Source organism: Patagioenas fasciata, chromosome 3, assembly GCF_037038585.1.
Source record: "Patagioenas fasciata isolate bPatFas1 chromosome 3, bPatFas1.hap1, whole genome shotgun sequence".
Taxonomy (NCBI): Eukaryota; Metazoa; Chordata; class Aves; order Columbiformes; family Columbidae; genus Patagioenas; species Patagioenas fasciata.
Genome location: NC_092522.1, coordinates 19,205,281 through 19,233,228, shown reverse-complemented (window position 1 = coordinate 19,233,228; position 27,948 = coordinate 19,205,281). Strand labels below are relative to the sequence as shown.

The following is a 27,948-nucleotide window of genomic DNA, read 5'->3' as shown; positions in this document are numbered from 1 at the left end:
AAATATAAACATGTGCACAAATCAGGAAAGCATTCCATGGCCTCCAGTATTTTCAGGTATTTCATGAATCTATCAATCCCAGTTGGTGGCAGCTGCAGGTAACAAACACCTTCAAAAATTAAGCCAAACCAAGAATGGAAAAAAGATGTATTTTTAAGATTTTAAGCCTCACGTTGCTGAAGGCAACCCAAAGTATAGGTGTAAAAAACACCTTATTATTAAAGTATAGTATTTCATGTTACTTACAGGTGTATGTGTGTGCATGTATATACACATACTGTATTTTACATTTGTGGAATTTCTTCAAACTCTGGAAAATTGTATGAAAGAATCTGGATAGCAATGGCTATTAGGAGAGGGAATGGAAGCAGAACCTACTGTCATCAGCAAATTACTGAATCATGGAAAACAATGAACTTCTGGCTCCACTGCAGCTATCAGGGAGTTGCCTTTTAAAAAGGTTTCAAATAAATGTACAATGTCAGCTTGCATCAATCGCAGATAAAAGGCTCTCAGAACAGACATACAGGTTAAGTAAAACAGAGCATCAACCATCTGGGTGTATGACATGATATAAACTACCTCTAGATGAGTCATCATTACCTTCCCTCAAAAAGAGCATATCATACTTCTAGCTTGGATTAACAGATAAAAGCACATATGGTGCTCACTTCCTGGCTGTCTTGAGTTTGCATTGCCTTGATCCAACGAGGATGAAAAAGGACAACTTCACTGATATTTAGCATGAATTTTTACCTGTACCTAGCACACCAAAATAAAAAAAAGCAAACCCCTTATCTCCCAGCACTACACAAAACGTGTTTCTTACCTACATCCCATGCATTGACACAGATCTATTGATGTATTTACTGATATGTAACTTCTGCATAAACCACAGTTGATCTCATTCTGACAGCTATGAAGTAAACAGACAACTAGCCAACAAAATCAACGATCTTCCCCAACATGCGTGATTTTTTAGTCTACCAGGAAGCTTTCTAGCTATGAACCTGAAGTAAATTATATATCAGAAAGCAACTCTTAATAGACTGTTACAACCAGCATGCTAGGGTAAAAACCTGAGAATATATTAAGTATTAATAACAATCATCCTAAGTGCTTAACAGGTGATCAGCTGTAGTGTTTGCAAACCAAGAAATGCTACAGAAAATCTGTTAAAACAATAAGTTCCACAAAAGGACAGTGGCATCTAGAATACTTTAAAACACTGCCTTCTTGACCTGTATCTTTCCCATGCATTGATTACAGTGCTCAACTATATTAAGGAAAAATAAATGCACTTAATGTAACGACCAAGAATCTTTGTCTGTTGTGGTTTAACCTTCTTTACCCAGATTCCATAATATTACTGTTACACAGGTTACAGTAACCTCCTATAAAAAGAAATTTTTTTTATTCAGTAAGTAGGCATAGACTGAGCAGGTCTGATAGCAAGTGATATTGTGGTGGTATTAGGAGACATCACAACACATAATGGCTAAAGAAGGATGAATGGAGAATTTTTCTAAGGGATAAGAAAACAGAATGGAATAAATCACAGCAGTACTTACAGTAGAATAGGAAAGACAAGTTATGAGAACACGGCTGAACCATGTAAAAACACATGTTCATGTACTAAAATATATCCTGCGGAACTGTTAAATTTCCAACCTGTGCTAACTCATCAAATGGGTCTCAAGAACACTGAGTCTGTCAAAGACAGAACATTACATTATGTGTATTTATTTTTCCTGAATACAGTTGATTGTTGTAATCAATGCATGGGAAAAACAGAGGTGGAGACTAATTTTGAAGCTATATAGATGCTATTAACATCTTCTGCAACATTCAAAGACATTAAAATTGTAGCTATCTATGAAGATCCTTACGGTGATATTTAATGTTTTAATTTTTAATTAAATTTTATAATAATTTATACATATTTTAAATTTTATAATAATTTATACATGTGAAGACAATTCAACATTATTTCAAAAGCTGATCACTGATACTTGCTATCGTTATCTGTAAACACTCATTTCACAGTCCTTACCACCACAAACACCTACACTTCCAAGAGAAATATTCCCCTATAGTGTATTGCTTGCACACTGAAACTACGAAAGTCTAACTCTAGAGATTTTAAATGTGATGTAGACGCTTAACTACATTTAAATACTGCAATTTAACATTTAACACAATATCCAGCTCCACATCAAAATGTAAAAAACCTACGAACATCTGACCACACACAGAGAAGAAACAGTATGAAGGAAAAGATAGTATATTTTAAATGTGTGCAATCAAAACAACAGAAAAAGCACAGGTCTTCATATTTAATTTCCTTTAAAAAAGAATAGAGAATTCATTTAACAAGCAGTAAACTTTTTCTGAAAATAAGGAATAAATTAAGAGTTGAGAGTTTTTCTTAAAATTCATTATTCAAATATGTTGTCTGATGATCACATTCATTTTCTCTTAAAAGCACATACCACAGTCTGAAGGCATTGGTGCAGCAGCAACAGAAAAAGTAACAGAAGTTTCAGAATTTGGGAATAAGAACCGTTCTCTTTCAAAGAGGGAATCTCCTTCCAAGGAGGGTTCTGGGAGATCCTCTATGGTCATCTTCTAGAAAGCCACTTTAGGAGGAAAAAAAATAAATAACCTCATTAGAAATACTTTGGAACAGTCCTATCGGAGTAAGATACAATGTGCAATGAGACTAAAATATTTTCTTTTTGCAAACATAAAATAATACTATTGTATTCTTACAAACAAAGGAAGTTGATTAGTAAATTTAGCAGAGTATGGTGTTAAGGATAGCCAGCTTCTAGTTCTGACTTGGTCACTAAACTTGCATGTTATTAATGGAAAACATTATATTTCTCCCCAGTTTACCACTTGAGCAGTCATGAAAATAGTAATGCTATAATTAGCAAGGACACAGTGATGATAAATAGATTGTTACATTTTATAGCTTTATGAAAACGTGAAGCTCAAGTACCCTTCCTCATACTCTGCATGTATATTCCTTTCCTTCACCATGAGGAAGCACAAGCTACCAGCTACCGCCTTCTACTCTTTTAAAGTTCTCACCACTTTAATCTTCCCACACAAAGCTGCAGACAATTCATCACCGAGTGATTCACTCCTGGACTCTCAATTCCATATCAGCTCCTTTCCCAGCTTCTCCCTTCTATGTTTTAAAATAGCACACTTACCACAGTGTTGTAACCTCCACCCTGATGTTGTTTCCAGACAACTTTTCCTGCCTTAGCGCAATCTAGGAGACAGAAGAAAGATTAAATGGCTGTACAAAGTCATACTGACATTTTCCTAACAACCAGGTCAAGTCACATTCTAGTTATGGTTCACTTACTAAGGCCAGATTAGAGCTGGTTACCACTTGCAAGACATCTAGTCAGGCAAATTCAGTAACAAATAATAAAAACATTATTCTTAATAGAAACAGGCGTTATTGTCCTATCAGAGACTATAGCTTACAATTGAAAAACTGGAATTCTGCATCTTGAATTTTCATGGTTAAATACTCAGGGTAAAAGCAATGCTTCTACTAGACAACCTACATTTTTATTCTGGAGATTGCTATATAGCGCTCTCTACTCAGGAATTTGTTTAGCCAGTTCGCTTGACAGAAATAATTCATGGAGCTTTAAGGTATATTTGGTTTTATTATCTTTAACCTATACACATGAGTAAACAGGCAAAAGAAAAAGTAGTCTGTAGTAGACTTATAAGCAGACTCATTTTGGGGGTTATATCCTACACACAAGCAGCTAAGCGAATAGATTTACTCTAACATTTCCCCAAATAAGTTTATCACACTATTTGGGAATGATTTTAACAGCGGATTACAGATGCTAAACTTCAAGTAAATAAATGAAAGCCTTCTCTTCTTGGACACCATGAACAGTTCACCCTATCCTCAACTTGGAAAAGAGATCCAGATGAAAACTGCTCATTTTTCTCCAACTAGTTTATTTCTTCAGTCTTATGCAACTGTATAAATGCATGTGCTGGCACACCACTAAGATCAAGAAAGAGGCCATTGGGAAGGGCAGGACTATTTCTTCCCACAGCATTATCAAATTGCTTCAGCTTAAGCATTCTTAGATTCAACAAGGCCAAAAATATTACTAATTATTTCAATTATTATTTTCATCCAGTAAGGAGAAATTAGAGTTTACATTTTGAATGGCTTTATAGTCATCATAAATACGACAGCAACAACTTTCTCATATGAGGGACTAGAAAGTCCCTTAAGCTCCAAGTCACTAAATCTCTTTGGCAGGGCAAGAGAAATACATTTGCTGCCTTCTGGTATTTGTTCAGAGGCTATGGCAAAACAAAACAGAGCAAAGCTTTGTAAAATGCATGAATCCACAACAGTTTTGCACAGGTAGCACATCAGACACTCTCACGAAATGCACAAAGGAACAAGTAATGTGCATGAATGTAGAAGAGATGACAGCTGAACCTGTTAAGTCAGAAAAAGACAGGAAAGCAATTGTAAGCTTTTTAAACAGTGCTGCCAGTGCAACAGTGAGGAAACAAAAGAAACACCATGAAAAGTAGCCAGATCTGATTAAGCCAATGGTAACAGGAAGAGGTGAGATTTGTAAAGTACAATAACAAAAGCTGCAACAACTAGAAATCAACACAGACATTTGAAAATTAATACAAAAAAACTTTGTTTATTGCACACAGAAAAGCAGATTGAACAGAAGAGAATACGTGCATTTGCAAGTATCCAGGGCACCTCTTACTCTAAGGGGCCAGAGGGGAGAATACAACCTGTCATATGAGTGAAAAGAATTCAGCACGCAAGCTACCAAAGCAAAGCAGGCAGGGAAACAAGCCCTGTCATCGGGCTGGTGACATGAAGACCCAAATGCTACAATGCATGTGCCCACCCAACACTGTAAAGAGTGACTTCCCAGGTTCACACCAGTGGCAACACCTCCTGGCCCAAGCATGCACATCCCTCCACCAAAGGATTTTAATTTGGATCCAGAAATAATATTACCATGTCATGACACAGTACTGAACCGTGAAATGTCAAGGCAACATGCTGTGCACCCATGACAACCTCCAGAGCCTGCTAGCTCAGGCACAAGAACATCACAACCAGTTAATGTCACACACGCATACCTAGAAAGGCAAAAGGAAAGTAAAAGGTTGAAAACTATTCCAAAGGAAGGGAAAAAAAACATCATCCTCGAAGTAATGTCTGTTCTGAGCATAAAAAAAACTGCCTGAGGTACTAATAATATCCAAGGTATGTGGACTCCGGTGGGATGTCCTGGTGAAACAGAATGGAAGGTCTTCCAGAAGAGCAGTGATTTCCCTGCATTAGTAGGAGAAGTTTAGACAAACAGCATGAAATGGTTAGAGATACTAAATGAAAGGACAGAAATCTCCTGTTTGCAGTACTGCCAAACTACCACTGAAAGCAGTTTAGCACAGCACAGGGTACCATGCTTACCGTTTGACAGCCATACGTTCTTCTAACTGAACTCAATCTGAAAATGAAAAATATAAATATCATTGGAAAAAATAAAACAGAACTTGAAGAAGTCATCAAATATGCATGCACTTATGCTGGCAAGATTGAAGAGTAACTACAGGATTCCTGACATCCACACATTACAGAGAGCTACCACTGCATATATATATTTAAAAAAAAAATAGTTGTATAATACAGGATCCAACTTGTTCCTGTGCTCCAGATTCTGCAATATGTGTTACAGCACAAAGTTTTCCTGCAAGTGCTATAAATGCTAAAGCACTTCAAGGTATTAAATACAATTGCACTGGGGCTCTGACAGCAGAAGTTGTCATGAACGTGATGTTATTTTTGACAATAAGCACATATAATGGACTACTTATTGTGTACTTATATGCGTTCAAGAACTAAAGCTAAGTTCAGAAAGCAAGACTCCTGCACATACACTATCTGCTGGCTCTATAAAATTTACAGCAGAACGGCAGACACATTACGTGTGTACACGTACACCCCAGATTGGCTCTTCAGCTGGCGTGCGGGGCCTCTTGCAACACGGCGCTTGGTCTGGAGAAGCTGCCAGCTTCACAGAGCTTCAGAGCGGGCCGCGCTGTTTCTGCCCCTCCGAGCTTCCCTCGGTAGCTCCCGCAGCAAACGCCGGTCCGGCCCGGCCACGGGCTGGTTATCAGAGCGAACCCTGGGAGCGGAGGTTCCGGCCGCGGCCGCCGACTCGCGGGCCGGAACACCCGGTGATAACCTCACCGAGCCACCAGGCCACCGCACCGCCAAGCCCCGCTCCCGCCCTGCCCCATGCAACCCGGCCCACCGGGCGGCCCCGGGAGCCGCGCGTGTGCCCGCAGCGGCGGGGGCCAGGGCCGGGCTCGGCCCGCCCGCTGCGGCGGCCCCCGCACCACCACCCTGCCCCCACTCCGCACGGAAGCAGGCCGGGAGAGCACCGGGAGGCCGCCGGCTCCCGTCCCGCTCCCCCGCAGAAGGTGCGGAGCCGCGGTCGCCCCCCCAAGCCCTACCTGCTCCTGGCGGGGAGGGGCGCGGCCAGAACCTCCCGCGCCCGCCCGGAGCTGAGGGAACCGAGCGAGGGCCCATCCTCGCGCCCGCCCCTGCGCGGCCTCCGTCCCGCCCCTCTCCGCCCATTCGCCTATCGGCTGCCAGCACCGCCCTCCTCGCCCCGCCCCTCCCCGCCCACCTGCCTATCGGTTGCCAGGACCGCCCGCCTCGCCCCGCCCCGCCCCGCCGCGGGGACTGTCCCCGTGGTGCCGGCGGGCAGCGCGGGCCGGGTCCGGCGGATGCTCGGCCCGAATCGTGGGTGTTCGGGTAATTCCGGAGCGGCGACAGAACAGCGGGAGGGAAAACTGGAAAAACTAGGATAGGAGTGGTGGCTGGGAGAAGAGGGAGAGCAAAGGGAGACGGCGGCTTCTTAACTGATGGTTTCGGGTGCCCGGTATTCGTGGGTGCTTAACACCGTAACGTGTTCCTGCCCGCACAGCTGCGTGAAAGTGACTGGCCGAAGGTCACACGTAATCGCTGCTAGATTTAAGCACCGAACTCAGAATTTTTCATTTCCCAGTGCATTTCACTAACCAGCTGGAGGAACGAAAGTAGCAGCTTCCAAGAAGGCATTTCAGAGGGTGCTTATCCGTTCCGCTAAACCTAATAAGGATCTAAATCCAAAGATCGGTAATCTCTAAGAAACCCGTGCGGTGGTAAACCCATTTTCTTATGGCTTGAGCCCAGGCTACTTGAGGGGAATTTGACCTGGATAAAAACTCAGACAAGTTTTGCTATGTTTTTATGCTCAATGTGGGTCATAATGAGTAAATACAACTAATTTTTAGAACCAGTTTTTTGTTGCTGTTTTTTTCCAGTGATAATATTAATTGTGGAAGGTAGGCAGGGCAAATAATGGGAAGGACAAGTGGAAATTACCTCAAGTGAAGTACTGGAAAAGTCAAGAGCTGTAAGTGCTCTCAGATCACAGAGACTTGAAAACTGAAGGCAGTGGAACATGGAGCTGTGATGGTAAACATGAGACCAGATGGCTAGAGAAAAGCTGAGAGAATTCTTCCATTTCTTAGAAATGTTTCATACTTAGAAAAGGCAAAGAAAAATTGTAATCCAGGAAAATGCAGGCCCGCAATTTTCACCTCCAGGGTACTTTAGAAAGAGTTTGAAGCACAAAGACATGGATGTCAGCGAGATCAAATGTGAGCTTACTATTGGCAGTTGGTATCTGCTTTTTTCAAGATTCTTGATGTTCTGGGAAAGGGAAATATTTTATGGCTGATGCTGAATAATGGACTGTAGTGAAGTGCCTGAAATGGAAACTATTAGCAATTCTGGAGAATTTCAATTGAATTGCAAGTGCAGAGGGAAACAGTGTTGAGTAAGTTAAATGGAAAGTACTGGACTGGGGGAATTTACCAATGACATCCTGGGATATTATTCTTGGAACTTACCTTTTTCATATTTTCCTTTAGAGATTTTGACAGAAGAAACAGCAAACAGATGAGACAAAAAAAAAATTGCTATTAAAAAGCAATGAACTAAGAAGTTTGATGTATGGGATCTTCTTATGGAAGTGACGGGAGAAGAGGAAGATGCAATTGTAGTCAACAGTTACACAATGCAAATCATTACCAATACGATGCAATGGCATAAAAAGCAAACACTTATCTTAGGATGCATAGCTGGAGGCTCATGGCAGGGAAGTATTCATGCCAGCAGGTTCTGCCATACCCTTGGGAACCTGCATGCAGTTCTGACCACCCTTTTTCAGCAGGAGGCAGCTAATCTAGCACGTCCAGAGATTATTTGCTAGCACAGTCAAGGAAAAGAAAAATCTGGTTTAGGAGGTTACCAGAACATGGCTTGTTTAATGCAGCAGAATGAAAGCTGAGGCAGGGTAGGGTTGCTATTTGCCATAAACTATGGAAAATGCTCTGTGAATTCAAAGGTAATGTTGAATGTGAGGATAAAACAGTGTGTGAATACTTTCATGCTAGAAAATGAAAACAAGCACCTAACAAAGCATCTTGGGTTCTAGAACATCCTTCTGTTTGGAGAATTAAAGGCAAAAAACCCAAACATTTTAGCTTATAGAGTGAATCTTGTGACTTAGTTCTGCAACCGCAAAGGGTACTGGACACCATTGCCTCAGAAAATTCCTGCCTGTCCTGACTTCCACCCCTGGGCCCTGCAATGGAAATTTTTAAAAAATATGTTTAAACCTCATTCTGTACCTTTCACAATATCTTTTTCAGCACCTCCTACGTGCCAGGATATGAGTCTAAATACAAGCCTGTTCAGCCTATCCTGTCTGACTCATTCAGTGCTGCCATGGGCAGCAGAGTTGCTGAGCACCTGGAGAGCTCAGAACAATGGACTGCAGCAGCTCTGGCAACTTCAGAGGGAAGACGTGGAAACAATGCTTGTGAACAATAAGCTTATTTTAACTAAAATATTATTTCACTTCTTGGACATTACTAACCAGTTCCTTCATCTTCACAAATGTATGTGTCAGAGCAAAGGGATAATTTAAGTGGCTTTGGAAGACACTGCAGCTTTGAGTAGAGAGAGTGAGGATTAGGGCAGCAGAGAGGTTCTGAAAGGGAGCACACTTATATACTACATTCAATGTGGCTTTGGGACAGCAAGCATGTTCAAAAGACCATGGATACTGCAGGAGCTACCCTCAGAGCTGGACGTGGAACAAGGAAGCTGTGCATCCACCCACAATCAGGATATTTCTCTCCTACAAAAAAGGCCACTGGTTACTGTCAGTTTTTCCAGCCCTGCCCATTATTTCCCAAGGAACATGCCACCCTTCTTCCCTCTGAGCTTTAGCCAGTGCCCTGCTGTGTACATTGCCCTTTCCAGTTTCTGCCAGGTGTGCCAGCTTCTCAGATCACATCAACTGCTTCTGGATCCACCGCAAGAGCCACTCGGTTCCTCTCTCATTAGTGCCCCAGCACTGAAAGAGTAAACACCTGCTCTGCACACATGCATCAGGACTCGCAGCTGCCACGCTGCATCTGCCTGTGGGTTTGACGTGGTTTCACGCAGCAGTCAGTGCACAGCATGGTTGGAGAAAGCTCTGCGGGAGGAGCCAGGAGGAATGCCGTGTTTATCTTTGTTCTCAGGGAAACCCCAAGTGATTTAGGTGAGGGAATCCACTGGGAATTAGAAGAGGCACGGGGCTAAATATCTGTTCCCTTTTCTATAGCATCCTGGGATATTTTTCAGGAATATGAGTCACCTGGACCTCATTTCTAGATCTCAAGTCCACGTACCACCTTCCACTAGAAATGACACTGCCTACCTGTTGAGTTGCCAGTCCCTCACCTTGTAGAAACTCACTTTCCTTGAAATTGCAAGCACAAACCTGCTTCCACTTGTGGGAACTGATCCAACCACTGCCTGGGCTAATGAGACTGTCCCCTTTCAATTTTCTAGATTTGCATAACTCTGGAAATCTGTACTTAAAGCTTTATGCTTTTTCACACAATTCTTACTCCTAACTCTTACCTTTTGGCAGTTGCTGTCTTAACCATTGAAAGCAGCAGTGAATGTATTAGTTACAACAGATAGCAAGCTTTTAAATATCCATGGCATTCTTAGCAAAGAGAAACTATGACCAAGTGACCAGAATACATATTCCAAAAATAATAGACAAATGTAAATATATCTCACAAAACTATTGCTGACCTCAGGTGGCATTAAACTCACAATTTTTCTCTACTCCTTTGGATCGTCTTGGGTGTATCAACAACTCTGAGCAAGCAAACACCCAGAACTCTTTAATTTTTTATATATATATTTCTTCTTCTGTTAGTTCCTTTGTAAAGTATTTTTGCTGGAGCACAAAACCAGTTTCCCCTGCCTGTTTTCAACAACTTGTTTCTTCTTGTCCTGCTGCTGTTAAAAAAAAAAAAAAAAGGTTCTGCTTTTGCAAAACAGGTTTTTGAAAACATTGAGTTCATATTTATTGTGTCATGCAATCAGTCTGAAGCAACCTGCTTAGAAGTTAGACATAAAAGAAGAGAAGGCATAAGTTGAGCCTCAGACAGCCAGTTGTGAAAAGTTTATCCTTGACCCAGAGTCAGTATGAATTTTGTCTTTCACTTGCACCATCACCACTAATAAAGGCTCTGTATAGACTCACTGGGTTCATTTAATTATTTGCAACCAGATTTCCTTCAAACCCTGCTACTCCTATTCCTTACCGTTGTCAACAGGTTTCCACAGGGGAAACACTATGAAGCTTTGTAAGTGTTTCTGTCAGTGGTTACAGAAAAGAGAGAATCTACTCTATCTCCCAGGACAGCATCAGCTCTGCAGGAGAAGCTGAAATAAAAAGCAGCAATTTCTTATTTACTTAGTGATATCTAGGCCAACAATATGAACAGCTCCCTTGTTATATTCAATTTGCTGATATAAAAGAAGAAAAAGCAGGTTTCTTTCAGAGCAAAATAGCTCTTTAAAGTTGCTGTTATCACTCAAGCGCTTCATAATTCCTCAGCGAGCAGAGTGCACTTTCCTCAGAAATCATCCACCAATACAAACCTTAAATTTTTAAGATCCAGTATGAGCATTTATGCACATTTCTCTTTTAAATCTTGCAACTTCTCTGTTGTGGTTTAGCTCAGCAGGCAGCTAAACTTCTCACACAGCTGTTTGCTCACCCCCGACCTCAGGAGATGGGGAAGAGAATTGGAAAAAAAAATAAAAAGGTATACCTTGTGGGTGAAGACAAAGTTTAATAGGACAGAAAGAGAAAATAATAATAGTAACAACAACAATAATAATAATGATAATTATTATGATGATGATGATAATAATAATAATACTAATAATGATGATGATGATGCAAGTGATTCACAATGCAATTGCTCACCACCCACCAACTGATACTCAGCCAGTTACTGAGCAGCCAGTCTCCTGGCCAGCTTCCCCCAGAATCTATACTGAGCATGACATCACATGGTATGGAATATCCCTCTGGTCAGCCTGGGTCAGCTGTCCTGGCTGTGTCCCCTCCCAGCTCCTTGTGCACCTGGCACTGCCTGAGAAGCTGAAAAGTCCTTGACTACTGAGTGACAACTAAAACATCAGTGTGTTATCAACATTATTCTCATTCTAAATCCAAAACACAGCACTATACCAGCTACTAGGAAGAAAATCAACTCTATCCCAGCTGAAACCAGGGCACTCTCACAAGCAGTCCCTCATTATTATTTACCTTATTTCCATATTTTTTAAACTTATGTTACTGGTTTTACACTGTCATTTCATACAGTTTTAGTCAACTGACTCTTCCTTCATAAGGCTCTAAAATCCATCCCGTGGTTACAGCATTGGCAACACCTCTGAGGGCTGAGTATCACACATCTTCGCCTAGATTCAGGCCTTTTTCTTGCCTTTTCTAAGGCACTTACAGTGCCACTTTCAGACTAGTCTTTGGTTTTTATAATCTATTGTACCAACTATGTCTGATGGGGTTTAAATATTTAAGTTCTTCCCTTCAGGAGCAGTGCATGACCAGGCAGCCCCATCAAAATGACAGTACTGCCAATTTTAACAGTAGGAAGAAAGTATATGAAAGGAAGAGGAAAGGCAATTTATACACAATCCACATGCAAGGAAAAGCCTCCTTTTATCCTTAATTATCTTATATTTGGTGCTTTCATAGGGTCCCTTCCTCAAACACAGTTTTGTGTTCATCTGGTGCACTTGTAAAAATCACTTTAGTTAGCAAGTTTACAGGTAACACCACTTGGGCATCCACTTGAACATGACCAGCTGTTGCCTTTTCAGCCTGTGTTCTGCAAGTGGTAGCATTGTAAACCAAAATACATTACTATAGTAACTGCACTTGGAATGACATCAAAATACAGCTATCCTAAATCACAGATTATAGATTCATCTAATCCCCTTACACTCAAAAATATTTCCCTGTCGTTCACTTCATTGATATTCTCTTTTACCACTGTTTTTTACCTAATTTATCCATTTTGTCTTTATTTTTGTTGCATGACCATGAGCCAAAGCATTTTCCTTAGCATTTTCCACGAAGTAGAGGATTTGGTTTTTCTAAAGCACCTCAGACATTCCAAACAATATATAAATACTTAGTAACAGAAGTATTGATGGGGGAAATACAGTTTCATAAGTGGTTGGAAGCAGTTCCTGCGCTGTCACATAAGCTAAAAAATTGGACAGAACATTAAATAATCATGTTGCATATACATGTGAACTGCAATTACAGTTAGGATAAAACAGGTGCCTATTAAAAACATGTTTTCCATGACCATGATTCTCTAGTTAATAGTAAATAAATAATAAACTTACTACTGTTTTAATATTAATATTTAAAATAATAAAAGACTATATAATAAATAAGCATAAACCAGGATTTTGCATTTTTTAACCATGCATGTATTTCCTGGAAGATATTAACACATGGCCTGACAATAACAAAAAAAAAAAAAGTGACATGAATGGATAATCAAAGGAAAAAAGTAAAGAAAAATGACTTCCCAAATACAACAAATAACTCACATGGAGTTAATTGTCAAAATTCCCAGTGCTAACAAAGGAACTCTTGGAGCTGCTTTTCAAAGGAATGTCTGATGATATTTTATAGCCAAAGATGTCTCTTAACTTCCACTGTAACCAAAATAGGTGCACTAAGGCTCACTGCTTGGTTTACTGTGTTTTCCTTGACTTACGAAGGAGGGCTACAGCATCCTGACTGTGAAGCAGCTGCCTAAATCTGCTCCATTTCTCCACTTTGAACATACTAGATATGTGCTTAAAAGGGAATGGAAAAAGAGCTGGGACCATTGTGTAGAAACCACATCACAGTGAGACCCAGAAGCAGCCAGAGAGTGAGCTACATGACTTGCAAGAAGCAGAGCCAAGAAGTAATTACCTGATACCTTCCAGAAAAGCTTTGAAGGAAATTACTATGCCATCATGTATATTAAGTACAATTTCTGTGTTCCAGAAAATTATTTTAGAGAAAGCACGTCGTTTTAAAAATTTTGCTGGGAATCACTGACATGCCCTGTCCCTGGTAAAACACTGTCCTGGTTTTGTTAAAACCAAGTTTCTCTTTTAGTGAATTTGCCTGTCAGCTAAAGCCTTCATATTAGCTGCATTTTCCTGGAGAACCAGATACATGTTTTGGTAAACATAGCAATGGAATGCAAAGTTATTGATAAGCATGGATGGACATCTCGTGAGAGGGGCAACGAGAAACAGGTGACCAAGAAACTGACCAACTGAGTATAACATCCCATTCACGTGAATACTTCATATAAAAGTGGGAGATCAAGAGGATCTCGTCCCTTTTTCCTTATGGCTGACATTAGGAGAGGACCTTGTGGGCCTTCCCTGCGAACTGAGGCCCAGTGACAGACTGAATCCAGCTCCGGTTGGCTGCAGAGTCCAATCCAGGACTTTGGGTGCTGGCTCTGCAGTTGCTGGGACTTTCAAGATTGGTTTTGTGTATTTTGTATTATTTTCTCTATTCTCATCAGTAGCATTAGTAAAACATTTTTAATTTTTCCAACTCTCTTCTCTCTGTCCTTCTTTCCCTCCTGATTGTCTGTCCCTAGTGGGAAGGGGGGAGAGGGGGGGCTAAAGGGGGAAGAGGAAGGGAGAGGGGGTTAGCAACACATCTACCACGGTTTTATAGTCACCCCACAATCAAAACCCTCAGCAAACACAATAATCTTATTGCCCCCATTGAACATAAAAAGAGATTTCAACAACAAGGCTACAGAGAATAACAACTTTCCATGCAGCTATTGCAGTCCAGCACCAAGGAATGAATCATGTAAGCTGTTCGTTAAAGTCTAAGAATGTTTTATAGCCTTGGTAGCATGCAAAGATTTTTAGGATTCAGACATGTTACCCTCAACCATGCAGTTAGAAATCTAGAGAGAAGCTGCAGGTGTCTACCCAGCATTAGATTTGGCCACTGCTGTCTGTGACCTTGTGACACTGAGAAATGGCCACCTTTGGCAGAAAAGCTGTATCTGGAAATTAGAAGACTAATCCACTTAGGCCAGTCTGAGTAATGAAAAGGGAAACTGGCGTGGGGGGGATTGCTATTTTCACCCTCATCCACATACCACCCTTCATAAATCAATACTTGGAAAAGATAAATATCTTCTGCTTCATTCAATTCCTACTTTGGCTTCTTAAATTTCTCTTTCAGAAAGGATTATTCTGTTCTGATCTCAGAAGTGAACCAAACAACAGTTTTGTGGTTTGGTTGGTTGGTTGGTGTTTTTTTTTCAGAAATGGGTCTGTGTTTTTAATTTTTTAGCTTTTTTCTTATAGTTTTAACCCATAAAGTTTTGCAGTTCAGAGAACTAAGCCCTAAGTGATGAAAAGAAATAAAAGTAAGCAAATCACTTTTGTGACTGCAAAGAAAACATTCAGATTTTATCCCAAGACACTCAGAGGAAGGAAAATATGAATTTGGATTTAATTTTTCTTTCATCTAAAATTTTACAGTTTAGATCCATTAGAGGCAAATACCATCTCGACAACATATGCAAAACTTATTCTATAAATACTGTTATCGTGCAGTTCACCTTTTCAGGTTGTGAAACTATCTAGAAGAGGAAAAAAACCACTTTCCAAGAATTATCAACTGAGGGGAAGAAAAAAAATCAAAATCTTGTTTGGAAGTCTTAGAAGGAAGAGTAAACAGCTTGTCACTGGCAAGCAGGGGAAAAAATTGAAGGCCCTCAAGGCAGAAGTCTAACAGGTGTCTCTAACCCCTTTGATTTCGTGTCTTGTACTCTCCCATAGAAGTATACTTGGTCAAGGTCACCTTTCTCTTAGTTCAGGAGTATCATTTATGCACCTGTTCAAATAGTTTCCCTTCAAAAAGGCCTCTAAACTACAGTATCTTCCTTTGAATCTCTGCATTCAGCGTGTGTTATGCTTTTGCAACAAGGGAAATAAAGGAGGGACAGTTACCAAGTCCCTTTGCCTCCCAATATAGTGCAGAAAAAAACCTGCCTTAATAAATACAACACGGGTGCTGACTGGCTGGTGCCTGCTTACCCTAATGAGCTTAAACTCTTATTTGTAGTGGACATCTGTCAAGACAGAAGTGAGGCACACAAGTCCTCTTAATCCATTAGCTCTAAATCCAGCAGAGCTTTCACACTTCTTTTTTTGAATTGAAGAAGAAAACCTGAGTGGGAACATAAAATGAGGCAGTGCACAACTCAAGAGAAGATCCTGGGCAGTGAGCACCTGAGATTTTGAGGCAAACAGCAATGAAAACCAACAACAAAACTGGAATTGTGATGGAAAAGCTGTGAGAAGAATGCCAGTCTGCAGTTCAGGATGAAACAGTAAGTTTGAATTTTTGTTGTATTTTTCCTATTTCATTTGGATTTTTAATCAAAGATAAAGCCAAAGACAGAGAAAGGATGGGCTGCACACCCTCTCACAATGAGATTGCGAATACAATTGCAAGAAGTGGTCTTAAGGCTTTCAATAAACCCAAAAGTGTTTTGCGTATTGATCCGGGAGATAAAGGAATCCCACTGCTTGTTAAAGGTTCATCTTGCTACAATATTGATGAATTCCACCAGTATGGGATCCAGGGGAAAGAATACCTGAGAGAAAAGGAGGATGAATTATCGGACCAGGACAACAAAGATGATTTGCAGTTATCTTCCAAGGCCCATTCAGATCCTCAAGTTTCCAGGGAAGACAAGGAAATTGAGAGGACAGCCACAGATGCTGAAGTTGTTATGTCCAAACTGATTGAGTCTCAAAAAAGTATCACTGAGGCCATACAGATCAGAAAGCAAAGCTCCTGTGAATCAGAAGCGTCACCTTTCATTTGGGATGACAAGGATGAAAGCAATGCAAAGCAAATTCCCAAGAAAGGAAAGAAGCAAAAAATCACAAGCTGGCAAAACAAGGTCGATCTAGCAAAAGTAAAGAAAAGTCCATTTCGTCACCGTGCGAGACAGAGAAAAAAGTAGATTTCCCAGAACTGCTTGTTAAGGCTCATCAGAGTGCATACACCTACTTAAATCCCAACCTCTCGAAATATGAAACTATACTTCATATGGCCAACCAGGCTACCCAAACTCAACTCTTCCTACAGCAGCTGGTAAGCTTTCTTGTGCTTCGTTTTGATGAAATCAACCAGCTCTTGGAAGAAATTGCCAGTGATGGTGAAAGTCTCCTCAAAGACATAGGTGGGAATCTGGCATGGCCAGCAGAAAAAGGTGATTTGAAGGAGCACCCTGATCTTCTGCAACAACTACTGCAGTACACAGTCAATAAAATGCAGTTAGTGAGTGGGACACTGGCCTCTCTCACGTCTGACGCCCTGCAGGAAACATGCAGCTACCTGCAGTCTGCTGCAAGCAACCTGGAAGGAAAACTGAAAGCAAAGCAAAGCTTTGATGAGCGCCTGCTGAGGATGGTGAGGCTGCTTGAAGCCTCAGCAGTGAGATCCTCTCAGTCCCAGGGTGATGACAGGACTCTCTGCTCTGAGGACAGTGGCATTTGCGTGGACAACGAATCCCTCAAAGACTTCAGTGCTCTCAGCCAGCATGGAGGACAAGCAAGCTGTGATTCCTATGCACAGGGACATCCATCCCAAAAGTATGCCAGAACAGTGCGTGATGGGACAATGTCGCCAGGCACAGCCACATCCCATGACTGTGCACTTGAAAGGCATTTTAAAGATATATTTTACTCATCTGTGCGGAGTAAAGAAGCAACTTCTTGTCAGGGTAGAGTACCAGAAGGCATTTCTACCACGCCCCAATATGCAAACTTGAGAAAAAGTCATTCCTATAACTCCTTCCAGTCTGACTCTATTCAGGAAGATGAACATTTCAAAATATGTGAATCAACAGATTTTCCTTATGATGATGATGAAGATGATGAGGGAAGCACCCTGGGCGAGGATGATGACAACACAAGTTTATCAGATATGGGGAAGGATGCCCTGCCGAGGAGGCCCCTGTCTTCACCTGCAGTCACTGATAACACGCAAAGACAGTCCATCAAGAGGACAGAGAATGCAGAGAGAGAGGAAATTATTCTGAAGATGAAATATGCCATCAGTGAAAAAATCAAGTTTGTCCCAGCTAAATCCAGACATAAAGAATGGACAGAGGATGAGAGTGGAAGAGCGGTTTTAACAACAAGGCCCAGTACAGCAATGGGCAGACAGAAAACCTTCAGGAAACAACGACGGTCCAGGTCAGAGGAGTCCCTCAGAAGCCAGGCAGAGGACCTGACCCTCCTAGAGCTGCAGAGAACTCAGAAAGAGCTCAGCAAAAGGCTTGAAATGTTTTATGAGAAGAAGGATACACATAGCAACCCAGAGCCTTGGAAATCAAGAGCAGCACCCTATTTACAGGATGAACAAGTTACAGCCAGGTCCTCTAGCAAATTGAAGGCCTGCCTCAGAAAATTTGGACTTCCAGTTATTCCACCCACCATTCCTTTCCAGAGAGGCCTGGCACCTTTAAATCCTAAGCATCGTATTTCACCAGTAGAAGACACGGACCCTTCAGACGCCAATGGAGTTTCTTCTAGCTTTCCAAATGCCTTTCCTCCTGCACTAACTGCAGAATTAAGCAAGAAGGACACAAAGGAAGAAGCTGACGAAGACCTTGAGAACCTGCCACCACCACCACCTGAAATGTTAATGGACACGTGTTTCGATTTATCTGAGCCTGAAGAAACTGCAAAAATAGAAGGAAACTCTTCAGAAGATGCCAAAAAGCCTGCCAAAACAGAATTTCATGCTGCTAAGAGAGCACAAGTTTCCCCAAAAATGAAAGCCTCTGTCCAGTCCATTGACTTACTGCCAAGTAAAAACATCAGTGGCCCCAGTGCGATCACTAATAAAGGTCTAAGGAATACAGGAGCAGGGGACGAGAAACTGCAGAGGTACTCTCTGGAGCTGAACCCTACCAGTGTGCACATACCTAGCCAGGAGGAGATACTGGAAACCCAGAGGAAAGAGGCTGCAGATTTGTACAAGCAAACCCATAAAATCATTCCTCTTCAAAATCCCAGTGGGGTTTCAAAACCACACATCAACAGCTCAGAGAGCAAAGAGCCCAATTCACCTGCGACTTTGGTGCAGTACCAGAAGCAAGGTTCTCCTGATTTGCTCAGGAGAAATGAAAAAGGCTCAGCATTTGCCAGGAGGGTCTCCCCAACGAGAACTCCTCCTCCTCCTTCTCCACCAATGGAGAAACGGCTTTTTAGCCCCCCAACACACCACAGACGCTCTCTGCAGGCTTGTAGCAACCCGCAACCAAGCTCACCCACCACGCAAAGGAAACCGAGTCCCCCCGCAAGTCCCAGGGTGCCCAGCCCACCCTCACAGAAGAAGCTGCCTTCTCCACCACCCCAGCGAAAACCGCTCAGCCCTCCCACGGGACACAAGCAAAGCTCGCCAACACCATACCGGATGCTGGGCTCCCCAGCCTACCGCCGAGATGCAAGTCCCCCACCGTTCTCCACCGCTCCTTCCCCACCAACCTCCCCATCCCGCTCCTACAAGGGGCCAAGACCTGGGCTGGATGCTGGAGATGAGCACCAGCTCTCCTCCTCCAAGAGAGGCAGCAATGTTCATTCGATATTTTGCCCAGCCACCTCTTCCTTATTTGAAGCCAGACCTCCACAGGAACCCACCAAACCCTCTGTGGAAGCGACCAGTCAGCCTGAAGCTTCATCACTTTCCCAAAAGACCAGCCTGCTTTTCCGGCAGCCTGGAGACCGGACCAGAAAGCTATCCCTGAGCGCTGCCAATCCTCAGCCGTTTGTGAGGAGAAGTTTCTCTGACCGCCGACCAGGGGTCCTGTTTCGTCTTCCAGCTGCCGTGACATCTGGCAGTGAACCCGCGCTTAACCACGCAAGGTAAGAAACTTCCCACTCTAGGCCAAGGAAGCGGAAGGGTAGCACTGCATTGGCTTTCTGAGCTCCTGATGAGAATTTAATGTCGTTGAGAGATTTCCCAGAAAAGTGCTCTCTTCATGTGCAGAACAGACAGCTGGGCAAAGATACCATGGCAGTTGCACTAGGTGATTGTTGTAGATCACTTCCAACTGAAATATTCTGTTCTATTTTCTCACCCCAGATTTCAGTCTGCCAGTATGAATACAGGGAGGAGTTAAGCTTCCATGGGTTGCTCAAGCCTTACACTTACATATCTGCTGTGACAGGTACCCCAGGGAAAATTCAGTGTTGGTTTCATGGCACAGAACTTCTCTTATTTGCATGGGGGCTAAAGATAGCCACATTCAATTCTTAAAAGCTCTGAAGTAACCATCAGGTTACACACATCTTTAAATAACCATTAGGAGGTAGGCTTGGACCAAGAGGAAGGGTATCATTCCTAACTTCAGCTTCTAAGCCAGTAAACTGTTCACCTGATATCTCTATTAAAATGTTTCAAATCAGCTGGCAAGAATGACAGATAATGTGAGCTTCTGAGCTTCTCATGTAGGCTTTCAGAACTAGGTGCCAATTTCAAGTCTAATGAGTCCACAGCCCAAGCCCAGTTTTCAAAGTGGAGAAACCTCCCATGGCTACTGAAGATTAATTGCTCTGAAAAAGTCAGTTTAAACAAATTGGAGCATCAACACACCAGTTCCATGTTTGCAAGCATTGGTGGCCATTTTTAAAAAAATCTGGGCTTACCTTTAAATTCTCTCTACCACTTAAAAAAAAAAAAAAACACAAACAAAAACAAACAAACAAAAAAACCCACACAAAACAAAACAAAACAAAAACAAAAACAAAACAACAACTCAGAACCAGCTAGGAAACAGAAATGGTATTTGGGAATACTCAAAGATCAGTGTAACAGCCCGGAAGTAAAAAGGGTTGTTATTCTAGTTTCTTAGCATCTTAGGATGTTTAAGTCCATTAAGCTCTAAGCTACGCAAGAGGATTAAGACCCTTCTCAGGCAGCCTTTCCTCATGTGAGGAATATTGTTACTCTTGCCAGAGAACAGCTGAAATCATGTGAATCATCCCCATGAGCAGAGATTGCAAGACCAACACTAGCAGGAGACAAAACTGCACTTGTAAGTGCACAAGCACTCCGCACATTGTAAATACTGGGACAGTCCTGGATACTGAATGAGTAAAGGGACAGTCATAGGCACTGAAGTAAGGTGTCCAGGAATTCCCTCCCTAGAGACAGAAAAAGGATCAAGTTTCCCACAGGGACAGTAGAGAAAAGTGCTGAACAAAACATGTGAAGAACACGGAGAAATGCAGACCGGTTTGCATTCCCAGTTCTAATATTGCAATATATTCTGACATTTGAAAGTTTCCTAAAAGTCCTATATGTTGTTGCTGTGTTTTCTGTTGTTGTTGTGTACTATGTGAAGTCAGCTTTGCCTACTCCAGTGCCTGCTAGCAGATATAAATGTTTTCAGAAGAGGCTTTATATCAAACCTTGCAAGACAAAAGCCCTGGCAGTTTTATGGATCAATGTGAAAAACAGTCTTTTATAAATTGTTAGCTAATTTATACTTAAATGGGGTGTATTATCTTTCTATTGTAGTCTGTCAGAGCATAGAGAGTAATATAAAAAAAAACCAAAACAAACCACTGTAAATAAAATCTTCCCTTTCATGAAAAAAATTATATATGCTAGTGTTATGATATACAGCATTTTGGAAGAACGACATATATCCTGAGCCAAATTCAACTTACCATTTATACAAATGGACATCAAAAGTAGTCCTGCTGAGTTAGTCCAAATTTATATCAATATAAGCAAAAGGGAAAATTGGCCCATTAATTGCCACATACAGTGATTTAAAATGCAATACACTACCGTGTGTTTTCTTACATTTAAAATAAGCTGCCTGGAGGAAGCTTTTACAGACCTTACATCAAATGGCCTTATTTGAATATCACAGCAAATACACTGATGGGCAGAGAACTGTTTTAGGAACCAGCATAAGGCAGAAGCTCCAAGAGCTCCTCCCATCACTGCTGCTCATCTCCAGTCACTGGGGACCAGCACGGTTGCCACAGCTGTGAGCGCCACATCCCCATGCACAGATGCCGACCCCTGCTCTTGCAGCAGATGCCATAAGAGACAAACCACCATACCCTGGTCCGTCTTTCTCCTTCAAGTTCATTAAGCATACAAGGCTTCCTCTGCCTTGCCATTCATTCAGCTGACGGAGGGAAATTTCGAAACGTGTCCCCAAACCAGATGTTGTGCTCCTAAACCTCCTCGTTCTGGCCATGTTTGCATCTGGTCTCAAGTTCACAAGCTATTCCCAACCAGCTGTCAGTCTCCTTTCCTTCATTCCTTCCCTTGCTCTACCTCTCCTCTACAAATATAACAATGCCTATTTTTTTGTCTGTGTGGGGGTTTTGTGTGTTATTAGCAGCTCCAAGCACTAGTCACAGGAGGGAGGAGAGGCAGAGGCAAACCTGCAATAGCATCACTCTTTTACAGGTAAAACATTTTGAAAATCAGTGAGTTAGCCAGTTTCTACTATGCTCCCAAACTCAAGGATAGAGTCCTCCAATTTTTCCATGCCCAATTAAAACATCAATTTGCTGAGAAACAGATTGTTTAAGAGAGGAGCTTGTACAAGCAACATGTTTCTCATTAGGCAGCTGAGCATCCTCTCCCACCCACTCCATTTTAGAAGAAACACCAAAAAAGGGGGGTGACTTCCATCTCACTTGCTAACTGGTGTTGCCAGGCATTAAATGTCAGTGCTATACGCAGACTTGCATGTCTCCTGTACACTCGCTGATCCCCTAGAAGGCAAAAAGCATTTCTTTCCCAAGATTGTCTCCTGCCCATCCTGTTCTCTAAGGAGTATCAGGACTTAAGACATCATTAGCCCTAAGGCGGGAGCTAGAGCTTTTGTGTCCAGTCTTAGGGTACTTGATGAGAGTTTCAGGTTTCAGTGCTCAAGTCAGTACAACTGGTTCCCACATGGACAGCCAGTACATGGACAGAATGAGCTGACTTTGCTGGTTTCTAAGCTTGGTCGTTTGACAGCGATCAGCAGCTATTGGCATCTTATCAAGGCATAACATGTACAATCGCTCTGCTCACAGAAATCTTGCTGATCTGTAATAGGATTTCTGTGTGTGCAGTTAAACAAAATAATATTTTATTAAGATTCCTAATCTCCCAAGAGGTAGAACAAAGATAAAAGATTACATGCCTTTAAGATATTGTTCGAGGAGGGCTTGAGGATGGATTGTGTTGACTGAATCAGACCGAAAGCAAGTAGCCCAAGTGAGACCTTCTGCAACTGGGTGATATTTGGGTCTGGATTATTTTCATGACTGGTCACATATCAGAAATCTCTTCCTCAGTTCAAATAATTAAACTCCTAGCAGTCAGAATAGGAACACGACAGCTTGTCTGTAGTTGAAAGCTAATACAGTTTAACAGTTTATATACTTAAAACACAATAATGATTCCCAGATAACTCATGTTGAGCTTAAACCACTTTAATTAGTTACAGCAACACAGGGCACATTTCAGCATGAAGGCCCAAGGCGTGAGACATACATGACTAGCTCCACTGCTATAATAGATCTTGATTCATAAAGTCCCTGTGACCCTAAAGATTGCCAGTGTGACTTCAGGAACATCATTTACACTTTCCGTGTCTCAGTTCTCCTGACTGCAGCATCCCACAGTCATGTTGGCATACTCAGAAATCACTGTAACCTCACTCAACAGATGTGTAACAGAGGTAAGACCTTTCCTCCAGCAGGGTCGGAACAAGACTTTTTGTGCAAGTCTGTGTCCACCTGCAAGTAAACCCAGATTCATACTGATCCCCGGTTCGACATATGAAACGTTTGCTTCCCAGTAGACTTTTGGGAGTGAACAGTACAGTGCATATACACAGGAGACAGGGAATTACATAGTATTGTGCAGCATCTGTGCTTTGAGGGTTAATGTGGTCTAATCAGTGCTGTTTTAAAAAGTCACAATTCATTAGCCTCTTAACTTAAGCATCTTTCCTTCTGCAGCTTGGAGGAGAGCCCTAGGAAAGCAGGCGACTCTTGGAACAGCCCTTGCGTACCCGAAATCAAAGAGTCCAACAGATCCGCGTCCCACCCCGAGCTCTACATCGTGGGCCAGGGGCTGCAGAGGGACTGACAGCAGAAGCACCTGCAAAGAATCAAAGCCAGAGGCCCCAGGGGGCCTTAACCAAACCTCCAAAGCCTGGCTCCATTGTTTTTTTTAGGAAACAATATGACGGCATCACATGGAAAAACCCAGACTGGTCCTAACAATCTAGTGAAATATCAGTAGAGGGGTAGGCAGCTGCTTCTTCTTTGGATTGCATTTCGTGGCGCAACTCGAAGATTTACACTGAGCAAAAGAAATACTTCGCAGTTGGTCAAGTCTGAGGCAATTTGATTTGATAAAGACAGGACCCAGAGAGAAGTCCTTTGTTTCGCTGTTTGGCTAAAGGAGTTCAAAAACTTTCAGAAATTATCAATATTTGACAATTTATTTATTCAGGAGGCACCAAAGTTTCAGTTATGTAAAAAGTGTCTGTTGTGACATTTCCAGGGGGGAGGTAAAATCCTGAACCAATTGATTTTTCTTGCAAAAACATCAATGGCTTCAGCAAAACCACACCTTTACACTGGGTATTTGTCAACATGCAGAAAGAGAATAAGACCAATACAAGTTAAAACAAAATAACCTCTTTTAAAGGAGTAAAATTAGGGACCTTATTCCCTCAAAAAAGGCTTTGATCTTCTAAATCACCCTTGATCATCATATAATCTCATCACCTCTAGTTTCCAGGGTACAAGGCTTAATCCTGATTAGAGTAGTTTTGTAATAGCCCAATCAAACATTATGAATCCTGAGGCACCTAAGGACATGTATTTTTTTTCTTTTTTTTAAAGAGAAGAGAATGCTAGCATAGAGAACCCTGCTCTCCCTGAAACAGATTTATATTCTTTCTGATTTATGCCGTTTGAGGGGATTTATTGTCATTTCACTGAAGAGTCTAGACAGATGTTTGTTAATAAAAACACAAGTTCTTTACAGTCGATTAATCCCAGGCTTTTACAGTGGAATACAGTTTCAGAATTTACTGGATCTTGCTCACCTCATTTATCATCACAATTAAGATGCAAATTTGAATTAATGTAATTTTAATTACTTTAATTTGATGTGATTTTATATGCAACTTCAGCACAGAATGAGATCCAGGAAAAAAAAAAAGCCATTTGTGGTCCTGTTTTGATAGGAATAGTTTAAATTTTTCTTATGGTTTTCATGATAGTGGCATCTGGGCACTCCGCCTTCACACAGGATTTTTAACCTTTCCTGCCACCTTCATGGTGGGAGAACTGAGACTCGTGTTGTGCTGTACAAGGGACCCCTTTGGATACTGAGCTCCTGAGGTTTTAGTCTGGTGCCTTAATCACAACGATCCTTCTTCAATTATTTCAGTGCCATCTTCTGACACCTTAATTGTCATATTTAAGGTGAGGTATTGAACAGAAAGAAGCAACTCCCGGTAAGCAGATGCTGTGGATCGTCAGGGCTTTGTGAGCTTGAGGTGGTACAGCAGCCTTACCCAGAGTGTACAGCCAGGAGATGTCAACACATCCACCTTGCAGTCACACAGGCAGATGCACCGTCCCCTGTTGAACTGGGAAATCACTGCGGGTACTGCAAAGATCAACAGCAGGGCAAACTGCAGGCTGGCCTTCCCCCTCATCAGAAGTGTAGCTCCCTCCCAGATACACAGAGATACAAATACATTCGCGTGCACTTTGAGTTTGTCTGTTCTGCTGGCAGGAACTACCCAGAATGGAACCAAATCAGGAACATGACAGCAGAAAGTCAGCGCTTTGCATGCCTAAATGTGGCTTTGAAGATGAAAATGTGACAGAGTGGGAGGACAACTTCTGCTCAGCTGCTACAATCATTTTATCTCTTTATGGTTTCATGCTGAAATGTCCCGGCACCCATGATGGGTGATGAGAGAAAGTATTCATTTATATACCCCAGGCACCAAAATCTGTGGTACAAGAGCTACAGCGGCACATGGAGCAACACTTCAATTCAGCAATCAGGCTGGAAACCTCCTCACACATGTGCCAGCTAGACGTGGAGTCAGCCAAAGCATCTTCCCCCAAAAACCAGGCTCCCCTGAAAACCTGGCACACAAACTGTCATCCGACCACAGCATCTCTCCCAGCTTTGACTAAGCCCATGGTCGTCAGGAGGCTCATTGCAAACACAACCCCACTTGAACACTGCAGCTGCTGAAGGGTTCGGATGCTGCTCTAAGGACGCTGCAGAAAACAGAGAATTATATTCAAGAAACAGAGCTTCTCCAGGAGCGATCTACAACTTTATAATATGAATTTGTGACTACATACAGCTAACAGATTCTCTTCAGTACAGTTAATGTACAGGACTATTGCAAATAAAGTGTTTACCTTCAATTTGTATCGCAAGCATGAGATTAAGAGTAACTATAGTATGGAGGAAATTATAGTTTGGGTGGTCACTTTAAAAAAAAATGTTTATACAGTTTTTTTGGACAACACTTTCATTTTTCATTAATGTAATTTTTCTGGAATACAATTGTTTTATAAGACCATACTCAAATTTAAGATTTATTTTTTACTGATGTAAATAAATCAGAGTTTTTATATGCAAGGTATGAATTGAGCTCTCTTACATTCTGTATGCAAACAGCTTAAATCTTACCCCAATGTTATACTACTGATTTCTTCCTTAGTACGCTAACTAGTGCCCTGTGCTATAAAAAGTCTATTTGCTTCCTCCTCACCACAGTGCAAGCCTGTTTTATGTTTTACTTGTACATCAATTAAGGTTGCATTTCCACTACACAAACGTGCCTTCTTTAGGCTACAAGATCAAGCCTGTACACTGACAGAGCAGAGCAGAGATCAGCTGTGCTTCCACCCTTCCCGTGCCCTGATTTAAGCTTGAGCTACCTGGCAATTTTGTACTCTGTTTAGTAGAGTTCCTGCATGCAACCACGGCTAGTTTGAGCAGCAGGTAGTGGTTTTCCCCTAAGGATTAAAACCAGAGTGCACCTGCTGCAGTGGAGTCTCATTGCAGAGGGGCTGAGCACAGAGTGAAGCAGTATCAGTTTTCCAGCCAGGGCTTCACTGCTGCAAGAACAGTGGCCAACAGCTCTGTGTGGCACTTTATCTGCAGACCTTTAAAAAGCTGGCAGGTGCCCTTGCTTCCAGTGACGCTGCTCACATCTCAGACCTTGCAGGGACTTGTCATTCCATACCCTCAGTATCTGAAGACCACAAGAACATGAAAGCACTACTTATACTCCAGTTACTTCTTTGACAAGAACTACTCCAGATATTAGCAATCTGGTTGACAGCACTACGCAGGTTATCAATAAAACCAGCGTGTCACAGTGTTTGCGCTGCCACACCTCTGAACACCCAAAGCATTTCATAATCATTTATGAAGTTTCGTCATTAAGAGGAATATTCTGAGAAGTTGTTCCCTTTGCTCTATGTAGGAGGGAAAGAAATCTCAGCACAGAGATAGAGTAACCTGTTCTTACTGTCATGTCTCATCAGTAAGGAGCTGCCAACATCTCCTGAAGAGAAATCCTTCTAGATTAGCAGATCATTAATCCATCCACAGTAGATACACTCGGTGCCATCATGACTGCAGTGTGTATAGATGCTTGTTGCAGTTATGAACTTCAAACTCAGATTTTGATCTTCCTGGGCAAGATACTGCAGGTTTCATAATGCTTGCAGTATTGATTAGGGACTCATTTCCATGTTGTCCTCAGACAAATATAAACTCACTACTGTATATTGGATCAACTGAAAGTTTGGAGCAAAGATCCCAACTTTCCATTTCTTGCCCATTTTGGATGAATAATGAAAATGTAAATGTCAAAAAAAAGATGTGCAGATACAGACAGTAGGCACTCAGCTGGACAAGGTGGTCAAGACCCAGGACCACGTTATCCCTCTGATCTCATTTTGGTTCATCTCACATCTGCCTGCCCTGCATATACCCTGTTCCACCACTGCAAGCACAAAATTATCTGCAGCCTTCACCATCCCTAATTGCTCTCCACTTTACTGACATACTGAATTTCAAAATCTGGCCGCTTACCTGTCCTCATCCTTTCTTTAGTAATATTCCACTCTGTGACTGCATTAAGTAATCCTGTGAGGATTTCTGGAGTTAGACTGTATAGAGTACAGCCTTTATCAAGGTTCTTTTAAAGGAGAAAGGGGTTATAAGCCTGTCTTACTCTGTATGAATCCCTCTTGCTTTAATAAAGTTTTCCTTGAGGCATAGATGAATTGATTATATAGCAATTAAGAAGAAA

General features: G+C 41.9%; 1 long non-coding RNA gene and 2 pseudogenes across 1 annotated transcript; 2 read left to right on the top strand and 1 right to left on the bottom strand.

The window, feature by feature from the left end:
* Window positions 1-6,676, bottom strand: part of LOC136099424 (CAP-Gly domain-containing linker protein 4-like) — a 32,278-nt pseudogene extending 25,602 nt beyond the window's left edge.
* A 90-nt stretch (window positions 6,677-6,766) lies between these two features.
* On the top strand, window positions 6,767-9,846 carry LOC139827516 (uncharacterized). The gene is made up of 3 exons (XR_011738164.1): window positions 6,767-6,856; window positions 7,408-7,561; window positions 8,803-9,846. It is a non-coding gene; the product is annotated as an uncharacterized lncRNA (long non-coding RNA).
* Window positions 9,847-15,705: 5,859 nt separating this feature from the next.
* On the top strand, window positions 15,706-26,261 carry LOC136099943 (photoreceptor cilium actin regulator-like; annotated as a pseudogene).
* The last annotated feature ends 1,687 nt before the right edge of the window (window positions 26,262-27,948 follow it).